At 45.8% G+C, this 21,737-nt stretch overlaps 1 protein-coding gene across 16 annotated transcripts in view; it reads left to right on the top strand.

The window, feature by feature from the left end:
* Window positions 1-1,799: 1,799 nt before the first annotated feature.
* The window catches only part of SMAD1 (SMAD family member 1), an 86,201-nt gene continuing 66,263 nt past the window's right edge, over window positions 1,800-21,737 (top strand). For 3 of the 16 annotated variants that reach the window (XM_070047478.1, XM_070047473.1, XM_070047471.1), the window contains exon 1: window positions 2,190-2,302. The gene's annotated coding sequence lies outside the window, so the exon portion shown is untranslated. Of the gene's footprint in view, window positions 2,071-2,175; window positions 2,303-2,425; window positions 2,565-3,159; window positions 3,777-3,847; window positions 11,844-21,737 lie in introns of those variants that run through there. The other 13 variants (XM_051820039.2, XM_051820038.2, XM_051820033.2 and 10 more) reach the window with 10 other exon arrangements.

Genomic DNA, 21,737 nt, shown 5'->3' with positions numbered 1-21,737 from the left:
AAATGCCTACCCATCATATCTTTTAAAAAATGGTTTTATTGAGATATAATTCACATGTCAATTTGCCAAAGTATACAATTCAATGGCTTTTAGTGCATCCGCAGAGTTGTGCAGCCAGCACCAGATGCAAATTTTAGAAAAATATCATCACCCCATAATCTTTAGCTATCAGGTTCCTCAAATCCCCCAATACCTCATCAATCTACTTTCGGTCTCTATTAATTTGCCTCCTCTGAATATACACATGGAAGCATACAAAATGTGGTATCTGCTTTGTTTCACTTAACATACTGCCTTCAAGGATCACCCACATAGCATGAGCCAGTACTTCATTCCATTTGTTGGCTGAATAATGGTCCCTTGCATGGGTCCACCTTATTCTCTTTATCTGGGGAGGCTTGTGAGCAGTGGAGGGACCTGATCTAATTGTAATTAACAAGGGTCTCTCCTCTGTTGTTCCAAGGAGCATAGAATGAGCGACTGTGTCACCTGCTGCATTAAGGGAAAATAAGATGAGATCCAAGAATTGACCAGTAAGCACTCAAGTCGTTTAATGAAGAAGGGAATTTAATTAGCATAAGTATTGATGTCTAATTTATAAATGGAATTTTATGGGTTTCCTTGTATTTCCTTTGAATAATTAAATATGAAATGCAGATGTAATAATTAATTAATAATAAATTCAATTGGCTTGCCAGACACACAAAGGTAAATGAACAATTGGAGAGTATCATTATTTGACATTCGTCTTTGAGGTTTTCCTTTTTTTTTTTTTTAAGAGAGAGAGATTTATTTATTTGAAAGGCAAAGTTACAGAGAGAGAGAGAGAGAGAGAGACAGGGAGAGACAGAAAGACAGAGATATTCCATCTGCTAGTTCACTCCCCACATGGCCACAACAGCTGGAGCTGGGCTGATCTGGAGCCAGGAGCCTGTTTTTTTCCAGATCTCCTTCATGGGTGCAGGAATCCAAGCACTGGGGCCATCTTCCTCTGCTTTCCCAGGTGCATTGGCAAGGAGCTGGATTGAAAGTGGAGTAGACAGGACTGGAACCAGCAAGGGTGCCTGAGCCTGAGGCTTCACCCACTTCACCACAGCGTTGGCCCCTGATTTTTTCTCTATATTGCTGGTGAAGATTCTTTTGGTTCATGTGAAATCTATCCCTCAGAATAATTATTCTTCTCCAAATGTAACTCAACATTATGGGAATTATTCAAGATTCAATGCCAGCTTTTAGATAGTAGGCCAACAGGGAAGTTGATTCTTGCAAGATTATTTTCAATGCCTGTGCAGATCACACAGATAAGAGTTGTTTCAGCCTTATAGGGGTTGATGTCATCTAAAAAAATAGTACAGGGCCCTGCACGTGGAGTAGGGGGTAAACTGACCACCTAGGACACCGGCTTCCCAGATGGGCACCAGATGGAGTTCCGGCTGCTCCAGTTCCCATCCAGCTCCCTGCTAATGCTCCTGGGAAAGCAAAGGAGGATGGCCCAAGTCCTTGGACCCCTGTACACACAGGGGAGACCCTGAGGAGGCTCATGTGTCCTCTCTGGCCCAGCGCTGGTCATTGCAGCCATTTGGGGAGTGAACCAGCAGATGGAAGATCTCTCTCTCTCTCTCTCCCCCTTTCTATATCCCTGCCTTTCAAATAAACAAATACATCTTAAAAAAAAAAAATAAAGTACAAATTGGATCACAAAACCTCTGTCATGATTTGGATCGTGGGATCCCAGGTCGGCACAAAGTCCATCTCCTCACTCAGGGTTTGGTATGGGCACATGCAGTGCCAAGTAGTCTGTCCAATTCTGGGTACAGGCAACGTCTGGGGCCTGCAAATCTTGGGGGAGTGCGTGTGGGGGCCAGGAAAACACGAGGGGAAAAGGCGCACGTCGGAAGACACTTGTCAAAAACGCGCTCCACGTTTACTGGACAGTTCGGGGGGGGGGGGGCGCGGCGGTGGACCGCGTTAACCAAGATTTCGGAAAATAAACACACGGAACACGGAACTTCCCGTGCACAGAGGGCACCACCGGGGCCGCTCCACGGCGGCTCCAGGAGGCAGCGCTGGGTGAGCCAGATCGCCGCCCGCGCCGGTTTCTCTCCCCGGAATAAACGGGGCGTGGGGCTGCGGGCGGGGGCGGGCGCTGTCCGCGAGCACCGGCAAAGCTGCGCTCGCGCCGCCGGGCCGGGAATTTGGAGAGGATCCCTGGTCGGCAGGCGGCGGCGGCGGCGGCGGCGGCGGCGGCGCGCGGGTGCGCGTGTGAGGGAGCGAGCGAGCGAGCGAGCCGGCGGGCGGGCAGGCGAGTGCGCCGGGTATTGGCAGCCGAGGAGTGGAGGCTGGGCGGCTCCGACTCCCTGACGCCAGCGCGACCAGATCCATCCAGGCTCCGGGAGCGGGCGGGCGGAGGACGGAGAGGCCGAGCGGCTCAGCCCGGGCCGCGGCGCGGGGAGGGACCCTGCGAGCGCAGCGCGGCGCCCCGCTCGGCGGCTCGGATCCGGGCCGCGGGACCCCGCTCGCCCAGCCACTCGTGCGCCCGCGCGGACAGGCGCGCCGCCAACCCGGTAAAACGAAACAGACCCGAACCCAACTTTGCCTTCTGCCGCATCCCCGCTCTCCGCTCGGCGCCCTGGGTTTCCGAGCGCTTCCGCCGCCTCGGCCAGGGCGGGCGCGGGGCCGCCGCGGTCGGGCGCGGGCTGCGCGGCGCGAGGGGCTCTGACCCGCGTGGGGCGGACCGCGGACCCCCCACCCCCACCCCTACCACCAGCACCATGATGGCGCCTCCCGGCCGCTGTGAGGAGCGAACCTGTCCGCGGGTCCTCCTCTCGTGCCCGGTCGCGCCCGGCCAGGACTGCCCGCGCGTCTTTGTTGGGTCCGCGGTGGGGAAGCCGCGTTCCTCGGCCCCCCGGGCCTGCCCACCGCGGGGTCGCCCCGCGGCCGCCCTCCCCCTCCGCCCCGCGTCCCCGGTTCTCTTTCCCTGTCTGCAGCGGCGCCGAGGCCCTGGCCCCGCGGGCCCATTGTGTCCCGCGCCGCCGCCGGCCGGGGCGACCCTTGCGGGGCTCGCAGAGGACGGCCGCCGGCGCTGCCCGCCTGGAGGAAAGGGACGCCCTGGGGGGGGGGGGGCTCCTCCGCATCCCACGCGGGTCCCCTTCGCGGCCCCCCAGGGAGCCTCTTTGGGGTCGAGGTCAAGGAAAGTTCGCACCGAAATTCCCTCTAATTTATTCAAAGCTTTGGCGGCGGCGCGTAATTTTTTCCCCCCTTCTTCCGCCTCCACCCCCTGCGTCTCGGAGCGAGTGTCGTCTCATTCCTTTCCCTTGACCGGATTCGATTGCCTCACTGCATGTGCATTCGTGAGTTCGCCGACGAACAACTGTTCCTTTGCTGTGCGCCCCGGCTTTGTCGGTGTTTGTGGGGCGAGGTGGGGGCGGTGGGCGTGAGGGAGACGGGCCGTGGGCTTGTTTGCCTGGTTCGCTGCCTATAGAGGAGGGCTGGAAGGGAGCGCGGCCCCTGCCCGTGCCCGGGGCCGGGAGGAGGAACGACTCCCTGGCCGGATCGCCGCTCCACCAGCGGCTGCGGCTTTTGTTTATTTGGAAGCGCAAGCGATTTTGAAGTGTGCGGTGCGCCGTAACCGGGGAGGCGCTTTCCTGCCGATCACCGAGGCCGGTCTCGGAGAGAATCTGCTCCCGGGGAAAGCAGCGCTTCCGTGAGTGCCGGGGGGATACCCGGCCCTGCGCCTCCCCGCCGTGCCCTCTTCCCGTTGGATCTGAAGTTTCCAAGTATGTGGAATGATAGAGAAGTTGCATGATTTCTGTCTTCCTGTGGCTGAAACTCCCAGCAGCTTGGGCACAGAAATCAATCAACCTCTCTCTCTCTCTCTTTCACTCTCGACTCGCGGTGCCTGACCTGGACAGCATGCCCACACCTCGGCGGCACCATGAGAAAACTGCTCCCTGCCCGTGCCGATTTTTCGCCCTGTTCGTAATGACCCCTCTGCAGGGTATTGGAGGTGGCTGAGCTGGCTTGGAACCACTGTTTGAAAAGCAGGGAGGCAGAAGCGACGTGCGAGCGGCCCCGGCATTTTTTCAGTTGGTGTGAATATTTTTGCATCAGTGTTATTCTGATGTGGGTGCCAGGCCTAAGTACGCTGGCTGTACTGATTAAAGTGTCTGTCCTCCTCCCTCCCTCCCTCCTTCCCATTTGCAGTTACTTGATATCTCGGTGCAGGTGGCGCACCATTTGTGTAATGCTGCAGTTCTTAGGGAACTGTCACCAGGGCCCGGAGAGATGATTTTCTGGAGGTGGGTGGTGCCAGACCCTCGGAGGATCCAGGCAGCGTCGGGTTTCTTCTGAGGGTAGGGATTTGTCCTTGGTTTAGTTTTGACCCCACCACCCATAGGTATGTAACCAAGGACATGTCGCAGAAGTACCCTTTAGTTTTATACCCTTGAAGAGCCGATGACTTTCCCACTTCAGAGGAAGGACAGCTTTTAGGCCATTAAAAATGTTAAGCCCTTACACCTCTTGGAATTTGAGTCAGTTTTTTTTTTTTTTCCTACTGAGTTCATTAAAGTATTAAAAGAAGGTAAATATCATTTTCCCAACCACACTTATTAGTGAGAGACTAAATTTCAAGTTTGCAACGTTGATCTCCAGCAATTCTGGGTTTAAGGTAAAATGTAGTAGCTTGGTTGATTGGAAGAAGAGTAAACTCGAGTGTCATTAGGCGAGCCTATTTAAGCTGCAGTCGCCTACATAATCAAGGCCAAGTTGTGTATGTATAAAAGATCTCATTTATGTAGTCTTACAAGGCTAATGGAGGCATCGCGGAGGCTTTATAAATAATGTAAGTTGTGTATAATGTAGAGTCTCCAGAGACGGCAGAGAAAGCATCATTACCAGCCTTTTCAACCTGCTTGAGATCTTAAATTGATTTACAGCACTGAACTGGTGCAAAATGATACATCAGGATGACATGGGGTCAGCCTGTAAAAGTCTATGATGTCAGCCTATTAGTTCAGTCATCATAATTAAACCATATTACAGGGCAGCTAAGCAGGAGTCTGGCCTTATGCTTCAGATATGGGTGGTACATAGATTTTGTTTATAGGGGAAAGGCCAAGATGGCCAAGAATGCTAGCGTTTTGGCTTGCCAAACAATGAATTTCTGAAAAAAGACAATGAAGATAAATGCAGAGCTGTTAAGTCTGCATTGTGTAAGCAGCTTTCCATTTAGTGGTGAAGAACCGCATGCGCTGGGGGTGCTGATAAGGACCTTTGCAGCTCTGATCCAGGCACTGAAGCCGGCTGCAAGCGAACTTGAATTTAACTTAGCCTTAGGGACCTTCTAAAATATCAGAGGACCACATACTTTTTATCTCTGATCCTTTTATTAGCACCGACTTTGCTGTGTATTAATATATCAGCTGACATGTTATTCCTTTAGTCACAGTTCCCAGGCCTCCACTGAAAACACAGGCAATTAAATTGAACATATGACCCGTTCAGGGATAGGAGACCCTTGGTTTTTGCTTGAATTTCTTAGAATCCTTTTTCGATCTATGGATCATTGAAACTGTGCTGTCCATTAAAGTAGCCATAACCACAAGTGGTTATTTAAGTTGCAACTAATTAGAATGAAATAAGAATTAATTTTCTCAGCACTAGTGACATTTCCAAAGCGCCCAACAGCCACAAGCAGCGAGCGGCTGCCATATTGGACAGTGTGCCCACAGAACAGTTCCATCGTCATAGAAGGTGCTGTCAAACCGGCCTTACCCGTTACCGCTAAGGAGTCTGTGGGGTCAAAGACAGAGATGTGCACATGTCAATCATTTGTTCCACTAACTAGCTGTTCTCATCAAAGGAACAGTTTCAAAGGGACAGCTGAAAGGACTGGATAAAATGATGACATTAATTTAGATTTTAAGTAACTAATACTTCTGAAGTTTGCTTTCATTTCTTTTACAAGGAAGCTGTAATAGAGTATTGAAAAGACTTGAGGGTTTTTTTGCTGAAAATCAGGTGATCAAATCATGCCCTGCATTCTTAGTACCCAAAAATTTTAAAAAAGAATGTAGATCGTATTTATCCTAATTTGAGTTAGAGCATTAGGTAGAAGAAATAATTGTAGCTAATTTTTTTCCCTGAGGTTTCACGGTGTGCTAGGCATTTGTACAATTCGCATATCTCATTTAAGCCTTAAAATTCTCTAAGTGCTATTGTCACATTTTACAGGTGATGATGAAACTAAAATCAGAGTAACTCAGTATCTCATCTCAGGCTGCTTTTGACCAGTTGAGTGGTTATGATATGTAATCTTAGCTGGGCATGGACAAGGCAGTTCTGCCTCTCGAGCCTCGTTCTTATCTATTTTTTATTTTCTATCTGGAATACCCACTCATTATTCTGCTGGGATTTATTATATACATGACTTTGCTTTTATTTATTAAGCTCTTCAACAAATTTGCTCACTACCGTGCTTTTCAAAGCTGTCCTCTCCTATTGTCCCTTTGTAAGTGATTAAAAAAGGAAAAATAATGTTAACAGCTAATAATGTTAATAGTTGTCAAAGCAGCACATAATTTGAAAAATAAATCTGACATAAAATTAATGCATTTCAAAACCAAATCAATTTTATCTCTGCTTTTCAGAGTAATTCCTGCCACTTTGCCCTTGTGTTTTCTTGTGTAATCACAAGCTGATGGTCGTGATGAAGATTATTCTAGTTATCTATCTTTTCAGAATGAGTATGTCTTCCTGGGCTGTTAAACACTACAGCTTGAGATAAGGGTAGTTCATTACAAAATCCATAGTTTTTTTTTTTTTTTTTTAACATTTAATGGCAACTTTTGTGTAATGTCTTATAATACAGTTATTACCTTTTTTTTGGTCAGGGCTATTTAAGAAATTGTGGATCCTCCATCCTCTCATTACTCCCATCCTCTCATCCAAAAGTGTTTACACGCCCTGGCAAATGTCTGTATACACCTGAATACCCAAAGTGTGTGGTCTTTCAGGGGAAGTACTTTGGTGACACTCCTTGAAAGTGCATTCAGAGATGTTCAGATCTGTAGTTGTCTTTTAGAAGAGCAGAGATATTTAGTGCTAAAAGTTGCAACGAAGATTTTTCTAATCCAGTTGGTTCAGATCAAGACGAGCAGTGTGAGCCCCCTAGAAGGTAACGGACTTGCCTCAAGCTCCCTGTCCAGAGCTGGGATAGGGAAAGCCAGAACTTTCCCAGTGCTGGGAGTGTTCACTTGTTTGCTTCCTTCTGCTCTGCTCACTGTGTCTGAGGCTTTGCTCTGAGCATACTCAGTGAATTTGGGACAGGTGGGAAAGAAGAATTTTTGGCATGATACAGACTTTTTATATCTAACCTTGTTTGAGCTAAGTTTGAATCAAGTCTGACAGCCGTAGAGAGATGTTTGTTTTATACAGATTAAAATCGATTTTTTCTTTCTGAAAATGGAAAAGTCCCAAGTCTAATTTAATCAACGGGACCTTATTAGAAAGTGGGAGACCCAAGTTCAAATTAAATCTGATTCACAGGGAAATACGTGAATCTCCTTTTGACTCTCAAAAGCAAATCACATTTCGCACCAAAAGCTGAAGTTGGAGGGAGTCCTTTGAGACAAGAATCTGGAGGATACCAGAGGGAGTTAGAAAGGTCTGAGGAGAAAAGGACTATTTAAATATAAAAAGGTGCAGAAATCAGTATTAAGTCATAAATGCTTTTGAGGTACATGAAATGTTCTGTTCTGGGACGTCTCTATATGGTTTTACTTTTTGATACCAAGATTGAAGGGCAGGATTTGATAACAAATGGCGGCCCCCTGAAATCTCTGGACTCTTCTGTTATTTTCTGGTAGCACAAATATTCAGCCTAAACTGGTGATGTGTCATCTGATTTGTAGCAAAAGTACCTGAAGTGTTTGTAACACTTACATTGCTATAGGTTCCTTAGAAAAGACAGACAAAAACCAAGTCATTACTCTAAAGTGTTCATTCTGATGTGTACTGTTAAGATGGTGGCAGTTTTAAGAGATGCATAGCTAGTCTTTTTTTTTTTTTTTTTTTTTTTTAATTTCCCTCCCCAACACAGCTAGTCTTTATAGGTAAAAAAATACATCTGTAGCAGGCTCTCCAGAGTGTTCACTGGCATAGAGAACCCATCTTTCACACAGTAAAAGCCAAAATTTTCATAAACAGTTCAACTCCACTGACTGGACCAGAGTCGTAGGAGGGTGCTGGGAACCGCAGTATTTGCATAGTGATCTTTGTAATTTTTGACAGAAGCAAAAATTAGAACTTCAGAGAAGGCTTCTTAAAAATAAAGCATCAGACCTTCTAGGGTAGGGAGCCCTTAACCTGGTGATTTCCCCAAATCCCTCCTCTTCTTGGCTCCAAGTGTTTGGAAAAGAAGCCTGATGTCTTATAAGCACCCAGGTCTGTGGTGTGGTGGATTGGTTTTCTTAACCAATTTTTTGACATGGTAAGCCTGAATTTAAAGAAAGAACACATACACATACAGCTATCAATTATGTGTCTACATGCTTGGAAGCTCAAGATGCAAACCAGTGTTCACTGTGTCATGCCTAGGGAGTGGAGGATCAAGAGGTCTATATTTATTCAGAAATATACTTTTATACATAATTGTTAATGCTTTATTTGTAGCTCCCCTTAATTTTAGTGCTATAACAATACAGTTTTTTTTTTTTTTTGGTACAATCTCAGATGTTAGAGTATAGTTACACAAATTATTCATTCATTTTCTTCTCCTTGTCTATCTTTTGTGGTTTTCTTGCGGTGTGTTTAAGCAAAGTGGAAGTATTTCAGGACTTTATAGCTTTTTGTCTTTCAGTTTCAAACACCACAAGAAAAAAGGGGAAACTAATTATCTTGTAGTTATTATAATTAGGCATTAAATTAAGTCATTGGTCATTTATCGAAGTACAAGATCTTTGTTTAGACTGAAAAAAGCATGTCTTTTGCATGGAAGAGGATTATTAAATATGTCCTTGTTTGATGGTTTTGGTGCTTTATTGTTAATAAATGTATGCTTCCTTTATTCTGTGAAATTAATTCTGAGGGGCTCAGTAATTAGTGATAAGACACAAAAAGTGGTAAATGCAGCAGCATTGTAAGAGTTGCTGCAAGGTGATAAGGAGTCAGCTCTCTGGACAATGCCCGTGAGGGGTTGGGATGTGGAGAGGAATGGGGTCTGCTTGGGTACAACGGCGAGACATTCTAAGCAGAGTAGTGGCCTGGAAAGCTTGGGCGTGTCCTTAGACCAGCACTGTCTGGTAGGATTTCTGCAGTAGCAGAAATGTGCTGTGTCTGTGTTGGGTAATACAATAGCCGTGGCCTATCAGACACCTAAAATGTGGCTGTTGCAAACGAGTAACTGCATTTTAAGATCTGAATTATGTGTCAGTCGCCACACGTGGCTGTCACATTGAACAGCACAAGTCTGGAGAGCAGTGAGCAGCTCTGCCGGACCTCAGTGGATGTTACTGCGGAGCCCAGCGTGGTGGTGTGCAGGAGCCATTCAACCTCAAGTGTGAGGTTGAGGGACTTGCAGTGTCAGCCTGGGGGGGCATTGGGAAGTTACCGACAGTGTTTGAACCTACAGTTTGGATTGGAGGGGCAGGCATAGAGTCTGGATGGCAGGAAATTTAGCAACAACAGCAAAAAGCTATTGAGTGTCCCATGTGATAGTAAAGGTGGAAATATAAAGAGAAGGGTTTTTTTTGTTTGTTTTTTTTTGTTTGTTTGTTTGTTTGTTTTTGTTTTTTGCGGATAAAAAACCATGAAGACTTGGTGATTATATGGGTATAGAGTAATGAGAGAGAACAAGAGAGAGCAAGCTACAAGAGATTATCCTTAAATTGCCAGCTTCACTGGCTAGAAAATTAATAAGTCATTACTTAAGGATAGGGGAGAATAGTTGCAGAAGGAATGAGGATTGTGTGTTAAGTTAGAATTGACATGTTGAATTCAAGGTGGGCTGTCCAAGTGGAGGTGTTGTCCAGACAGGTTGGAGATGGTAACCACAGTTTAGGGAGGAGTTTAGGCAGCCAGTTTAGGAAGCCTGGCGGTCATCTCTTGAGCATTCCGAGAGGACTAGGAAGAGAGAAACAGAGCTGCTGGTTGACTCCCCCCGGGGCCCACGGTTAGGAATCAGGAAAGAGGCATGTTTGAAATAGGTAACAGAAGGAACTGGATACAGTGTGGGATCAGGGGAGTGGCGAGACCAGGAGGCCCACAAGAAGGAGGTCAGAAGGCAGTTCCGAGGGGGAAATGCGTAGTCAGGTTAACCGAGTGAATGCAGTTGTGGGGAAATGACTGAGTATTAAAAAATGAGAAATAGGTTCTTAAATGCCCTCGAGTGACTTGCTTTTGAAAATAGATGAGACCTGGTCAGAATCAAGGGTCGAGGGAAAGAAGTTAGAGTAGAGAGAGATGAAAGACGGTGAGGCCTGTGCTCTGGAGTGCAGGCGACAGAATGCTGTCCGTGGAGGGCGGGGTGTCCAAGTGGGAGAGGAACGCACAGAGCAGAGCGGGGGCCAGCTTGTGCTGATCCTCGTGGTGGTGTTGGCAGCAGAGAGCCCTGTGTTGGGATGGCGAAGGGAGAGACTCAGCAAGAGGTAAGGGAAGTGGAGGAGACGTTTTGGGAGAGCCGCTGTAGGTGGTGTGCCAGGGACTCTGGAGACCTGGAGTGAGTGTGACAGCTGGGAGAGGTTGATGAGGCTGGCTGCACAGTGGGCCAGGTAACTGCTGCTTTCTGGTGTGACTCTGTGGCCCGGTGGGTCTGGGGAGAGCAGGTAGGTTCAGATACGAGACTAAGTCAGATTGCCCAGGTGGAGCTCTGTGCCCCTACTCTCATCTGTGTAATTTCGGGAAAAGGGCCTGTTAGCTCTTGTGTCTCCCTCATGTGGAAATTGGAGATTCTAGGTGCAGCCTCAGGATTGCTGGGCAGATGGAATGAGTCCCTCTTCCATATTTCAGCTCATCTAACATGCTGTTCCGGGTGAGGCGTTCTCGAGTGTACTCCTGAGGGGACACAATGAATTCAGTAGGATGTGCTGTTAAATGTGAAACTTCTGGTTTCAGAGGTGTGGAAGTGGAAGGGAAAGGTGCACCTTACAGTCAGTGAAGTACGTGATGCCTAGGACCTGGTACATAACAAGCATTCGGAACATTTTCGCTGTTTTTAAAAATTGGTGTTTTTCTGGAGCCTGGAAAGTGGCTGTGGCCACTATCAAGTGCGGTCTAGATAAAGGAACCCAAGGTTGTAAGGCACCTAATGAACCAGGTGTATTGAGGAGAGTGCAGGCATGGGACTCCCAGCAGTGGAACTGTGGAAGCAGCAAGTTTGGGGATTTGTAGATGGAGCGTTTGCCTGACGGTTTTAGATAAAGGCTTTTAAGAAGAGTGCAGTAAATGAGCTAAGAGAAAAATCTCTGTAATGATTTAGAGAGGCCACTTAAATTGCCCAGAATGCTTTAAAATAAGTATTCTGGATTTATCTGTGGTTTTCTTACGGCATTCATTAGTGATTTTTAAAAAAAAAAAAGTGTCAGTAGGAAAAGGGAGATTGACTTATGCCATTTCCAGGGGCAGGGGTAGGCATTGACACTGTGAAGCCCTTCTGAATGTGGGAAGGAAAGTTTTAAGGTTTGACAGTTTTGGGGTGACCAAACATACAAACACAACCCGAAAGACGGATAACGGATTTGTGGAAACGCCACCACTTACAGAAGAATTGGTCGAGGATGTGAATGAGCCGTTCACCAGCGAGATGCCGACTACTAATGAGCGTAGGATGTCCAGCAGTGTCCCGGGTCAGACTTCACTGCACTGAGGATGATGTCTTTGCCTGTACTTTGCTGGGTTTTGTCTGTATGCTTTGTGGGGCAGGAAGGACCCATCTGGGAAAGCCAGGCTCTTCTCACCGAAGGAAGGGAAGCCGCAGTTTGCCAACACCCTAAGAGAACCTGGAGCTCCAAGGAGGCACAAACAATCCGAGCTGGAGTCCGTAAGAGGCAGGCGTTCCATCTCCTTGATCGTGCCCTCTGAGACGTGATTCGGAGCCAGGACTCTCCGTTTTAGAACGTGAGGTGTTTCTAGCCCTTCGGGGACTGTCAGTTCCCTGCAGTTTCTTAAGCAGCTGGTGTGATGGATGAGCCTGAGAGACACCAGCGCTTGTTGAGCGTGTTGGAACACACCTTGTTCTCTCCTACCTGTATTGCAGGATTCGATTTTATACTTGTCATTTACTCATTCATGTGAGACACAGTGATGGTTTTGATTATTGAGATGGACTACTTTACGAGGTATTAAAATGAAGTGAGAAAAGTTCCCACATGTAGTAAAAACCTCTTAGAATTCTTTTTTTTTTTTTTCATTTTAAAGAATTTTTAAAAGTTCATCTTCACGTTTACTTTCCAGGTTGTCTCTTAAGGATAATAGTTAGTGATCTTGAGCTTTTGGAGACTTTTCAAAAACTGCCCCTAACAGCAGGTCTGCTGGTTATTGGTAGGCTCCATCCCTCGCTTAATTACCGTCAGTGTTCAGCACTGAGTTCTTTCCTACCTGTGGGACACAGACTTGGCCTGCATCCTCCGCCTCACCATCTTCTTTCTTTACAGTGACCTGGTGGTGTTTCAAGGTTGAGGCAAAAGCATTTGCCTCTGTCCCACATGCTTACCACTTGTCATGCTACCCGTAGGCCCCTTCTGAGTGAGGAGTGACTGGGAGTACGGGCTGGTGTGCATTGATAGGACCTGCCACTCAAGCTCTGGACACGAAGTTGCAGAGGGAGGGTGAAGGCTGGGAAAATGAGTTAACTTTATCAGACAGTAACTCTTCCATGCTGTGGATAATGCTGTAGAAGTTACCTATTCAGCCCATGCTAAAGCTCAGGACAGCTGATTGTATATAGCTTGCCATCTCATTATAACAGCTTCCTGTTTTGCTTTTTGCCCATTGCTGGCTTTGAAGTGTGGCATAATTAATAACAGCCTCTTTATTCCCCTTGTGTGTTCATGTTTGTGTGCTCCGGGTTTTTACTTAGTTTGTTCAAGCCTGAGGGAATGTTAGATTGGTTTTAAATATTTTGCTGTTAACTGTGAACAACTGGTTATCATATGAATGATTGGCACAAAAACTGACATTTGTTGCATTTAAATCCTGGAGAGTTTTATCAAATTGTGTGGACTGAGACATTGCTCTGCGTTCTAAGATAGCCTCCTGTAAAAGAAGTGCTTCCTCACGGTGGGATTCGTGAGGTCAGTATTGACCAATTCAGCAAGCATTTCATGCATTCCTACTGTGTATCTAGCATGGATTCTGTTTTAGGGGAGATAGAATAATGTAAGTCCATTTCTGCTTTGAATGGTAAAAGATTGCAGTAATATGAACAGTTCACAAGGGGTGGACATTGTGGTCCAGAGGGTTAGTTAAGCCACCACTTGGGACACTTCATCCCATATTGGAGTGCTGGTTCAAATCTTGGCTCCTCCACTTCCTTTCCAGCTTCCTGCCAGTGTGCACTCTGGGAGGCAGCAGATGTTGGCTCAAGTGCTTGGGCCCCTTTCACGTACCTGAGAGACCTGGGTGGTGTCCTGGGCTCCTGACTTCATCCTGGCCCAGCCTTGTTTGTTGTGAGCATTTGGGAAATGAATCAGTGGATAGGAGATCTCTGTGTCTTTAATCTTCTACCCTTCAAGTAAGATGAAAATAAGTAAAAATAAACATTTTGAAAAAAGTTAAAACCATAGGTGTTAATATTATATGGTCTTTTAAAATAACTGACTTTAAAAAAAGATTTATTTATTTTATTATTTATTTTAGGGGAAGAGTTATAGACAGAAAGAGGGAGAAGCAGAGTGAGGTCTTCCATCCTTTGGTTAACTCCCCAAATGACAGCAAGGGCCAACACTGGGCCAGTCGGAAGCCGGGAGCTTCTTCCTGGTCTCTCATGTGGGTGCAGGAGACCATTTTCCTCTGTTTTCCCAGGCCATCAGCAGAGTTGGATTGGAAGAAGAGCAGCTGGGACTAGAACCAGAGCCCATATGGATTGCCCATGCCACAGGTGGAGGCTTAAGCTACTATGCCACAGCACTGGCCCCAATTTCACTTATAGTTGGGATAGTCTTTCAAAGTCTAGGATTGGGAAGAAAATCTGATGCACTTGGCAGAGTTGTTCCTTCCCGCCAACTTCTATCTTAGTTCATTTTTGAGTGTCTCTTTTCGTGTTTCTACTAAACTTCACGTTGTGTCTCTTACACACTTGATACCGTTGGGATAAGGGGTCATAAATGTAGGACTTGCTTGGAGGATCTCGGAACACTGAGCAACAGTACAAACCTGCTGGTCTAGTCTAGCTTCTGTTGTAATGCCTTTTATTACAGTTATCATATTAACTCTTTAGACTGAGTCCCTTGAGGGTATGGGCAGTCTCTTTATGATCTTCGTGTTAGCACAGTGCCTGGCACAGTTTCCCACCTTGTTTGCACACCAGAGTCACACAAACAGTAACTACCACAAAGTCTGTTCAAGGGTTGTGGTGGGGGAGCTTTTGAAAAAGATCATGGGGATGTGCAAGAACACTAAGACCTATTGGCCTGCAGCACAGCAGGTGCTTGGTGAGTAGATTTTTTTCATTTTGGTGCTCTTAAAAGCACATCAGAAAGTATGGTGGTTTTTTATACTTGGCAGCTCTTGGCACTGTGTGATGCCTAAGTAGGTACTCAAAAATGCCAATCAAATTTGAGGATTGACTGTGTTGCTCTTTCTCTTTGAGGTGAAAAGAGATAGGAAGAAAAGGTAGAAAAGAGGTAGGAAGAAAAGGTATGTGTTTGACATCTTTCTCCTCGTGAAGGAAATCAGCAGTTCCTTGAGTCCCCAAGTGGAACTGTTGAGATGTGAGGTGCTTGGGTTACACAGAGAAAAAGAGAAGAAAAGTGGAATGGAGTGGAGTGGAGCGGAGCAGTGGTTCAAGTGGAAGAGTTTTGGTCATTACAACTGGCCTCTAGTGGATAGAGGCGGGGATACTGGGAAACAGCCTGGCATGCTGACAGGGAGACACCACAGAATGAAAGAAGAGATGGGGGTGGGGAGGCAGACACCTGCCCGTGTGTCTGCCACCCGGGGCTGGGGCCTGCTTTACCTTCCCCTCGGCGCCTCATTCCTGAAGCCAGCCCCTCGGCAGTGGAGAGGGCCCTTGTGACCTACAGCTGTGTAGGAGGCATTGAAATTAACACTGCAGTGCCTGACCTGTGTTAAAACAAGTGAACAGTATGGGGAAATGTGCTTTAGTTTCCTCTGTCTCCTGCTTTGCTTGTTTGGAAAAGTGTAGCCTCAAGAAAAAGTGAGACAGTCATTTTTGCTCTGTTTTGTTTATGTTTTTAATAAAGGGTCTTAAAAATAATCAGTGGGGACGTAAAGAGCACGCATGCCTTTGAAGGAGGTTCATTTTGGTAGTTCCACGGACGGACAGCGAGAAAGGGCTAAGAAGAGGTGCTGAGGTGAAGTAATGGCGCGAATTTCCTTACGCCTTTCATGTTATTACTTAGAATTTCTTACCTCTGTTCTAAGATCTTTAGATCAAGCATAAAGGTAATTTTGTTGTTGCTGATAAACTCTTGGCTTTTTCATGTTCCAGAAAAGTAGGAGGATGTCAAGAAGGAAAGCAACAGCAAAAACAAAAATCAGCTGGAAAGGGGAGGAGTTGGAAGGACTAAAGTAGAACAGATCCTTGTGTGCTGAGCCTCCTGCAGCTGTGTAGGAGAAGCTGGGTGGCACAGGGACTGCCTCGGCAAATTCCTCCCCCTGCTCCCTCCTCAGTTTCGGCATCTCCAAAACAGTACTTACCTTATAGGGTGCTTGCAAGAGTGGGGAGAGTTGGTCAGTTTAAGGTGCTCAGAGCATCTCTTGGTGCTTCTGGGTTGGGCAGTGGGGTGTGATGACAGAAGCATAATTTTTTTATTCTTTCCAAACACTTGAAAATTGACAGAGACCTCAGATGCACTCTTTTTTTTTTCTTTTTCTTTTTGAAGATTTATTTATGTATTTGAAAGTCAGAGTTACACAGAGAGATAAGGAGAGGCAGAGAGAGAGAGAGAGAGAGGTCTTCCATTGCTGGTTCACTCTCCAGTTGGCCGCAATGGCCGGAGCTATGCCTATCCGAAGCCAGGAGCCAGGAGCTTCTTCCGGGTCTCCCATGTGGGCGCAGAGAGACCCAAGGACTTGGGCCATCTTCTACTGCTTTCCCAGGCCATAGAAAGAGCTGGATTGGAAGTGGAGCAGCCAGGACTCCAAACAGCACCCATATGGGATGCTGGGACTGCAAGCAACGGCTTTACCTGCTACACCACAGTGCCAGCGCCTCAGATTTACTCTTACGTAGTGTTTCCCACAGAACCACCTGCACAGTGCTCGCTGCTTTTGAAATTGGTGGTGACCATGATGAAAGTTTTTTGAGCCTTCTTCAGGCTATTTCAGATGTTCTGTGAAAGACTGTTTCTTGGCTCTACTCAGAATTCCAGGAGGAGGATGGAGTCATTTGTATGATTCAGGGTGTTTATAAGTTTTTATAACATAGTCATCCTTGTAGTCAACTGTCATTCACTTAGTGATTTCCCACAGCTATTCTTGATTCATGAATAGACATTTCTTTAGAATTTATTGTATTCCCAGGGTAAGTAACACCTTTTTTGTTAGTGTGAGCAAAATATTAAGAATTAAAGGTTTCTTTGTTAAGCTATAGTGCAATCCAAAAGCAGTGGTTAATTTTTATTAAGGCTACTCTGGATTAGCCATGCACTGTTGATGCTCGCTGATACAACTGGCTGATAGTCGATTGAACACATTTGGATTTCCATTGCAGGGTAAATAACAAAACTCAGGAAGCAAGCGAGATGTTGTGGTAGCGAGACAATGTTGGCTACCCCACCTGTATGTATGTCCTTCCTTGGACCAGCAGCCTGGACATGTTGTCCTGTGACTCCTATCACAGGCTCTCTCGTGATAGGAGCCACCTGTAAGCTTGGTGGTGGTGGGACCTGCGTCGTACCTGTTTCCTTTCTTTATATTGGCTGTGAGTGCTTCAGGACTTTGTTTAATTAAACAGCGGTGACCACACCTCTCTTAGTAGCCGAACACATAAAGCAGGACAGTTCTTTCTAAGAGCATTCTTTCTGTTGAGTTTTCCCCTTTGCTGAATGGGGAAGGTAAGGGAGAAGACTTGACTGAGCTCCCCTAAACCTGTAGACAGTGCTTACTTGATCTCTAGTGCTGCTTCCCTGCATCCAGTGAAAACTTAGATTTGCTTCTTCTGACTCTGAGGGGTGGGGAGGAGGCTCAGGCAAGGGTTGCTGCTCTTTGTCCAGTGACTGCTGACATGCCCGAGTGAATGTTTGCAGTCCAGTGCAGTTTTTGGCAAGTTGGAAATAGGCTGTCATTGATTATCACGTGGAGGGAGTGAAATCTGGTTGATCTCAGTGTTTGTGTCAGTAGTTATATAAACTTGAACTGTTGGGGTGATTCTCTCCTTCCAAATGACAGGTTTATATACTAGAAAAAGGACAGAATGAATTGCTCTCGAAGATGTTTGAGTGATACAGAACTTTTGGGAGTTGGGGTAAGAAATGCATGCACTGAAAACTGATGGATATTTGAATTGTTAATGGAAGGGAGACTAGGGGACTTCAGTGGGAAGGAAGCTTATTTTTTGGTTATGTCATTTTGTAAAATTGAATTTTTTGTTCATATGGCTGAATTGCTTCATCAAAGAGTACATTTTAATCTGTAGAATATTCACCCAGAATTAAGTTATATATTTCAACCCCATAGAAGGAATATGTTTCCCTAAAAATCTGTGTGAGGGGTATTACATTCTGTACAGATATACTTTTAATTATTTTTTCCTTTACAAAAAGATAAATCTTGCTATCTCTTGGTCATAATGCTGTCTTTTGCAGCTACACAAAATAAAGCTATTAACTACTTTTAGTTTTTACTTATTTATTTTATTGGGGTTTAAAAAAAAAAGATTTATTTATTTGTTTGAAAGAGTTACGGAGAGTGAGAGAGAGAGAGATCTTCCAGGGCTGGGGCAGGCATAAGCCAGGAGGCAGGGGCTTCCTCTTGGTTTCCCACATGGGTAGCAGGGGCCCAAACACTTGGGCCATCCTCTGCTGCTTTTCCCAGGCCATTAGCAGGGAGCTGGATTGGAAGTGAAGCAGCCAGGACACCAACCAGCACCCATATGAGATGCTGGTATTGCAGGCGGTAGCTTTACCCGCCATGCCACAGTGCTGGCCCTATTATTGGGGTTTTAAATTTGAAAACAATAATTGTTGGAAAGTGATCAGCTCCAGTCTACACTCCCCTGGTTACAGCTCATGCTTAAGGCAATTATTTAATGGTGTTTATTTCCTTCAAGGTCTTTTAAAATGCACATATATGTACAGACCATTTTTCCCCTCTCTTTGTGTTCTTGAAGAGGGCTCATACTATAGATGCTGGTCTGTAGTTTCTCTTAACAAAAAAATTATTATAGGAGTGGGTGTTCAGCCTAACAATTAAGATACCCACATCCCACTTCTGAGCGCCTGGTCTTGATTCTGGGTTCTGGAAACGGACTCCAGCTTCTTGCTCATACAGACAGACCCCTGGAAAAAGAAATGATAGCTTAGGTACTTGGGTTCCTGCCACCCTTGTGGGAGACCTGGGTTGAATTCCCACCTCCTGGCTTTGGCCTCGGCTGTTGTGACATCTGGGGAATGAACCAGTGGATGGGATCTCCCTCTGTCTGGGTCTCTCAAGTGGATGGCAGGGTCCCAAGCATTTGGGTCATCTGCTGCTTTCCAGGCACATTAGTAGGGAGCTGTCTGGGAAGTGGAGGCAGACCTATGTCTCAGTCACACTGATATGGGATGAGGGGGTCCCAGGCAGTGGCTTAACCCTCTGTGCCATGATGTTGACCCCCAGAACGTGAATACCTTTGATTAGATCTGTGTGTGTACACATCTGAGGATCCCTTGTAGCTCACTCAATCTTGGCCATTTTCTCTTATAATCCTCCTACTGCTTCTTTGCTGAATCTAAACCATTCTCCCACTGTCCTTTAAAAAACAAGCAACAACAACAGTAACAACAAGCCAGCTTTGCACAGCATCTAAGATTGTACCACTCACTACCCTTCGTTGTTAGTCATTTGCTATCTCACCACCCAGCATCTCCGCTAATTCCTGCAAGACTGCAGCTCCTGGCCTTTACTCTCTCCAGGTGACTTGTCGTCATTCTAGTGACCTGGACTTTGACGTCACTTCAGCTGCTCAGTCTCAGTCCTCCGCGTATGGGATACCATACTAATAAAGACTAAACCCATTACTCTAACTTCATGGTTAATTATTTTCTTTACATAAGCAGTAAATGTTATTCGTTCATAGCTGCACCTTCAGAACCCAGCCAAAATCTGACTTCCTTTATCATCTCATACCTTAATCATTGCCGTAGCTTCCTAATTGGTCTCCCACCTCTCCCTTCTCTTCCCTGCATCGAGTTCTCAGTCTCTTCTCACCTCCTGCCTGCCATAGTGACCCTGTTAAACTGTCAGCCGGCCTGGCTTTCCTCTGCCCAGGTCTTCTGGCAGCTCCCACCTCAATTTGGAACAAAGCTAGAAAGTGTCTATGGATCCCCACATGCTTGCCCCCTGTTGCCTTGGACCTCATCTCCCATTACAGTCCCCTCCTTCACTCCACCCCACCCACATTGGACTCAGTGCCATTCCTTGGGCATTTTAGGTGCTTTCTTGCTAAATGGCCTTTGCACTTGCACTTGCTCCTCTGTCTGCTTGGAATTCACTTCCCCAAATGCCCCTTCCAGGATGCTCTTCAAGATACCACGTGCTCAGTGAGGCTGTCCTTGACCACCAGAATGCAGGCCCAGTGAAGGCAAGGCCTTCACGGAACAGTTGTCCCTCTAAGTTCCCTGATGCAGTGCTGGCACACAGTAGGTGGTTCTTGAATGACATGAATGCCTGTAGTGTTTATCAATTTATCATCTTTCTTTAAAGTTACAAAAGAACTTCATTAAGCAGCCAAAAATTGTAATGTAAACTTCATTTTTTTTTTGTTTACCCAAAGTATTAAAGTTAGCTTTCTTTGGGATACAGCTCTGGCTAATAAAGTACCGTGTGTTTTTTATTGTGTTAGAATTTTAACAACTCCATATGCTGGGGAAGGTGGTGGTCTCACAACATTGTGGAAAAGCAACCCAAGGCTCAGAGAGTTTGTTTTGTTCAAAGTGCAGCTGCCAAGCGGGAGAGCTGAAATTGAAACTTGTTCAACTTAGGGACTCTTGTTTTCTAATTTAGAAATCCTCTTGAAATGACAAATAAACTTTAGGGCTTTTATTTGAAAGCCTGGAGAGTGAGCCTGAATTTCTCACCCTGGGCTTAGCCTGCCTTTTGTTTCCATTTTGAAAAATACGCAAAATAAATGGTTAACTATAACATTCCTGACAATGACAGATCAACAAGTTTTATTTCTCTCACCTGTGGAGGAAGTGGCCTCCACCCAGTTTTACTGAATTAGGAGGGAAGTGATTTTTTCAAGTGATAAAAAGAAATAAAATTCCATGCTCTTCCCAGAGGAGGAGCTCAACAATTGGGAGAGTGGCGTGAGACCATATGTTGGTTTGTAAAAGGATATAACTTGTAAAGATGTTTCCTTTGATGCCTGTGATGAATATGGATGTGTTTCCCTTCTAGAGGGTCCTGATTAAATTATGCAATTAAGAGCTGAGCAGAGGATCTAAATATAGGGAAAGGGTTCAGGCTGTCCTGCCTGGTGTATGTCAGCTCACCCCTACAGATGTGCATGTTTGTTGACAAAAACAGCACCTGTGAGATCAGCAGAGCAAGAGAAATAGGTTCCAAAAAATGAAACCCAGCAGGATTTTTTTTTTAAAGAAAGGAATAGTTTTTTTTTTTCTCTTGTAGTCTGATTCCATTTTCATCTATGAATTTGGTATTTGGATCACTTTTTTACAAACTCAATGACTTTAAACTTTAGACCTATTGCTTACTAGAATGTGGTCTTGAGAAAGTAACTTAACCTCTGAGCCTCCAGTTTTTCAGTGTCACGGGGGTAATGATATATTCCTTGCAAGGTTGCTGTGAGTAGGAGATGACATGTTTGTAAAAACAGCCCTTATGATGCGTGCCGAAGGTAGTAGCTCAGTAAAACACTTTGGTTTATTTGCTAATGGAATCATTCTTAACTGGCCAATAAAGGAAATTTACCAGGGTTAGCATTCTTTGCCATCAGTAAAATTGCTACTCTAGAAAAGCAAAGCTGTGACTCAAAGAGAATAGTGTTCTCTAAGAGACAACTGCAGTAGACTTTCCTTGAGTATTCAATAAAATTAAAATTTATTTTTTATTTTTTATTTATTTATTTATTTTTGACAGGCAGAATTAGACAGTGAGAGAGAGAAAGACAGAGAGAAAGGTCTTCCTTTTGCTGTTGGTTTACCCCCCAAGTGGCTGCTAAGGCTGGCACACTGCGGTGATCCGAAGCCAGGAGCCAGGTGCTTCCTCCTGGTCTCCCATGGGGTGCAGGGCCCAAGCACTTGGGCCATCCTCCACTGCCCTCCCGGGCCACAGCAGAGAGCTGGACTGGAAGAGGAGCAACCGGGACAGAATCCGGCTCCCCAACCGGGACTAGA

The sequence above is a fragment of the Oryctolagus cuniculus genome, chromosome 8 (assembly GCF_964237555.1).
Source record: "Oryctolagus cuniculus chromosome 8, mOryCun1.1, whole genome shotgun sequence".
Taxonomy (NCBI): domain Eukaryota; kingdom Metazoa; phylum Chordata; class Mammalia; order Lagomorpha; family Leporidae; genus Oryctolagus; species Oryctolagus cuniculus.
The sequence above is the reverse complement of the archived record's forward strand: the minus strand, read 5'-3'. Positions and strand labels throughout refer to the sequence as shown.